General features: G+C 44.5%; 1 pseudogene; it reads right to left on the reverse strand.

Moving 5' to 3' along the window:
- Nucleotides 1-3,681: 3,681 nt before the first annotated feature.
- Nucleotides 3,682-4,053, reverse strand: LOC132497559 (thioredoxin-like; annotated as a pseudogene).
- Between the last annotated feature and the right edge of the window lie 351 nt (nt 4,054-4,404).

Raw genomic sequence — 4,404 nt, forward strand, 5'->3', positions numbered from 1 at the left:
GTAGAGCTATATATACCAATTATAATTGAACTTATAATCAGCATTTGTATTCCAGTCTAACTGTATAAAGTCAGTGTAACTTCTAACTTCTTACATTTTTCATGAAGGAACTTAGACTTGATAATAAAACAGAACCAGGAATTTAGCATAATATACTCATGGTCTATTATAATACTAACATAGCAACTTATTTTGCTACCATCAAGCTGACTGTACTATCTCTAAATGGCTGTATATGAAGTGTTAAAAGGTCCTGGAGAACCCTGACTTATGCATGTGTTCTCTTATTACACTAATCTGAGACTTCTCAGGAAATCCATGCTTGTTCTAGAATGATCAGGCAGTGAACTTAAAATGCTGTGATCCCTTGGACAAGTTTAAGTGGCCTTGCAAAGGCAGCTTTCAGTACAGTAGGTACCACCAAAATCAGGTGGATGAGGAGACTAAGAGGAGGCATTTGAAGTCCAGCATCTTCAGCTTGTCCTGCAAATGAGGAAAGGACTAGCATGGAAGGTGCAGCAAGATGAGGTCCCATTACAGATAGCATTAACAAGATGGCCAAGGTCTTTGGAACCCCTGAAGCAGATGTACTGGGGAGGTAGTATGCTTGAACTCCTATGGATTTGTTCAAACCTGAGTCCAAGTTGGAGGCGAGTAGTCCATCACATTTGCCTTTGAATCAGGCTGTCCCGTGTTAAAGGGTCTCCTATGGGGGATCTAGGCTCAGGTGTCACTGTCTTTAAAGGTGGCTATAAATACCACCAACTTAAGTGGCTAAGACTCTTTTGGGGACAGGACTAGCTGAAAAACTGGCTCACTGGCATACAATAGACACTTGTGTTTGCGTCTTCCCCCCAACCCTTCCTTCCCTGAGGCCCCTAACCTATTACATGTACTTCATGTGTGGAATTGCATTTATGCTTTCGAGATCATTGGGGAGATGTTGTCTCTAAGTAAATATTGAGTCAAGTGTCCTAGATTTACCACTTCAGTGGAAATTGCATCTCAAGCCAAATTCCAAAGCCTTTTCCGCTAGACTTGAAATGGTGGGGAGGGCTGCATCCTGTCCCTCAGGAGTCTGAAGTCTTCGGGATGGGAGGTTGGCTATGGGAAGGACTTTCCACTGGAGGATGGGCTTAAGTTTTCAAGAATAATACAACCTAAATCTGTAGGAAGAGATCCCCCAAAACTTTGTCTTTGACATGTAGATGCAAAGATGAGACAATGAACTGATACTGTTTTTCATAGGCTTTTAATTATTCTGGAGCTCCTGGGTGAGTATTGTTACCTTTACCCTTTGGGTCCAGCAGGTGGATGAAGGAGGCTCACAGCTTGGTGTGTTTAAATGTTCTTTGATTAAGGTCTATTTCTGGGTCCCCCACCACCACCATTCACGAAGCCAACAATTTCCTGTTTGGGTGCCTCGATGAGTGGTCTCCAGCTCCTAGATGAGTGAATTGGGAAAGGCATTCTCCCCAGGCAACACAACTCAGTTTGGGGAGCATTTGAGCCAAGTTCAGAGACTGTCATTGCATGAAGTATGTCTCAAGCATCATTGTAGACTTTCCATCCTCATACTGCTCTGGAACAAGGAGAATAGAAAACACAAATGGGCCGGATGACGGTCAGTCTGAGGATTCATCACTGAGCTGCGATTTGGCAGCCAGAGCAGATTAAGTGCAGCAAGTGGCCTATAACCAAGGAGTTACATTCATCAAGGCCCAGGAGTTTGGAGACTAATATGGAAAGAGCAAGTAGAGCCCTGATCTTGCAAAAAGACTCAAGAACATACAAAGTTCAGGAGCTAGAGACTAACTTGAGACGGAAACCACTAGGTTGCCTGACACTGCCCAGAAGGTGCTGTCCCTTGACACTTTGTATCAGTCAAGGTCCAGCCAGGAAAGGAGCCGGATGATCATACCAATTCACAAGGTTATAATGAGAGAATTGTATCTAGTGCATCAAGGTAAATGTGTTAGAAGGGCTGCAAGGTCAAATGGGAAATTGAGGCACTCCAGAGGTCACCAGCAGAGGGAGCCTCTCCTACCTCTGGCTGGAGGGGCAGAGGGTAGAGGATGTGGTATCAGAGCCCAAGAGGTACAACTACTCAGCAGGAGCGGAAACCACAGACGGGGCAGGCCAGCAGATGCCACCCACAGCAGGCGTAGAGGTGGAGAAGTGTGCTGGCTGCTTTCTCTCCCACCTGCCCCAGTGCCTCCCATTGGCCAAACCTAGCCTAGAAGCCAGTTTTTGCCAGGGAACCAGGCAAAATGTAGCTCACCAGTGAGGATCAATTCCTGTTGTGCTGCTTCTCTGCCTTGCTCTGTACAAGAATGGATCTGTACCCTAATCAAGAGAACAAACTTCCCATTAGGATGGACACAGGCCTTGCAAAGTCCTGCTTTCACCTGAGGATTCTATTTCCTCCCAGACTCTAACATCCTCTACTCTGTATGGATTTTATCATTCATGAAGGAGGTACTAATTAAACTGGACTTCAAATGCCTCCTAACTGGCAGGAATCTGGGGGGAAAATGCATTTTTCCATGTTAATAGCTTCATACAAGTGTCAGAGCTGTGTTGATACGTTCCTGTAAAGAAACCACATCTGGCACAGCAGCTCTGATTAGGGATACCACTTAAGTTTAGGATGATCCATTGTCATCAGCCACATCTCTCTGGTTTTTATAAGGATCAGAAACGTGAATGGATGGGGGTGATAAGAGAGCCCTGTCCCTGCATCCTTGAGGTGTTTGGTAATAAACCCTGTAATTCCTCCAGGGAAGTTGTATTGCTCTTGATACATAGTTGGAGGTTGGGATGGATTAGGATGGTGACACAGTTTCAGGGATTCTACTTGGTTTTCCCTACCTTTTAATATCTTATTCCACCAGTCAATGGGCCAATTGTGAGTTAACAGGCTAAATCTATCAAATCTCTTCACTGAGGACTGGGAAACATAGCATGGATCCAGTGAACCATTGGCCCCACTGTGGCATGAACTTGAACCAGGACTCCATTTATCACCTGGTCTCCATATACCCTATGCTAATATGAGGCCCATGGTGGCGTCTTAGGTTCCTTGATATAGATGTCACTTCAGACTCCAGTAGACCTCAAAAGTCTGGGCATGCTTTACCTAGTATAGTTATTCTAAAATGGTTCTTTTTATGAGGAAAAACTGGGGAAATACTTCTGGTGATTTACTGTAGGTCTTTCCTCAAGGAAACTCATTCTCCTCCAATAAGAAAACTGGCTCAGACCTAGAAACTTTATAGAGATTGTGATTATTCTTTTCATTGCAATAGCTGACTTGTTTTATACAAGTGCAGAAATATTCTTTCTTTTTTTTAAAGGGTACAGTTAATATTGTCACTTATCAGACGACAGTTAGGTATATAGTCTTCATACTTGATCTTTCCTTTTTGTAAATAAAAAAATTTACAGGGCTTCCCTGGTGGCGCAGTGGTTGAGAGTCCACCTGCCGATGCGGGGGACACAGGTTCGTGCCCCGGTCCGGGAGGATCCCACGTGCCGCGGAGCGGCTGGGCCCGTGAGCCATGGCCGCTGAGCCTGTGCGTCCAGAGCCTGTGCTCCACAAGGGGAGAGGCCACAACAGTGAGAGGCCCACGTACCACAAAAAAAAAAAAAATTTACAAGTTTTAAACAGCCAAAGGCTGGTCATGTCTTCAGAAAACATGATTAGATTAATTCATTAATGGTGGCTTCGAGTTTTTCCTTATTAGCTCCAGAAAATTCACCCACCTTCTGTTCCTTTTAAAAAAACTGGAAGGTTGGCATGCATTTGACTTCACACTCTGAAGCCACATCCTAACAGTCATCCACATCTACTTCGAGGAATGCTACATTGGAATACTTTTCAGAGAGAGAATGAAAGAAAGGCTTGATCATTTTTCAAGGCCCACACCACGTGGCTGAGAAGTCGACTACTACGAGTTTCTCTCCTGCCCTGTTCAAGGCTTCCTGAAAAGCATACTTGCTCTCAATCTGCTTCACCATTTTGGCTGCTGGGGTCTGACCAGTGACCTTACACTGGAAGAGATGGAAGTGGATCCAAGGCGCCAGACGAAGCTTCCAGAAACATTCTTATTAGTTGCCCATCTATCTCACCCTAAAACACCAGCTGTATTGACCTGCAGAAAACTGACATTGGTTAAGATACCCTGGCCACACAGACCTTGCTTGTTATAGTATTACCATTAGACACAAGGTCAGATAAAATGCTACCACCTGACCTCTGTATAGAATCTTACTTTCCCCATTGATGCAAGGAGCCTAATTCCACAGCAGGATCTCCTGCTGTTACACCTTAACTGTAAAGGACAGCTTATCAAGGATGTTGTTGCCACCCTAATGCATTCTTTATGGCCTTTGTCTTTGAGA

This window comes from Mesoplodon densirostris, chromosome 10 (genome assembly GCF_025265405.1).
Source record: "Mesoplodon densirostris isolate mMesDen1 chromosome 10, mMesDen1 primary haplotype, whole genome shotgun sequence".
NCBI lineage: Eukaryota > Metazoa > Chordata > Mammalia > Artiodactyla > Ziphiidae > Mesoplodon > Mesoplodon densirostris.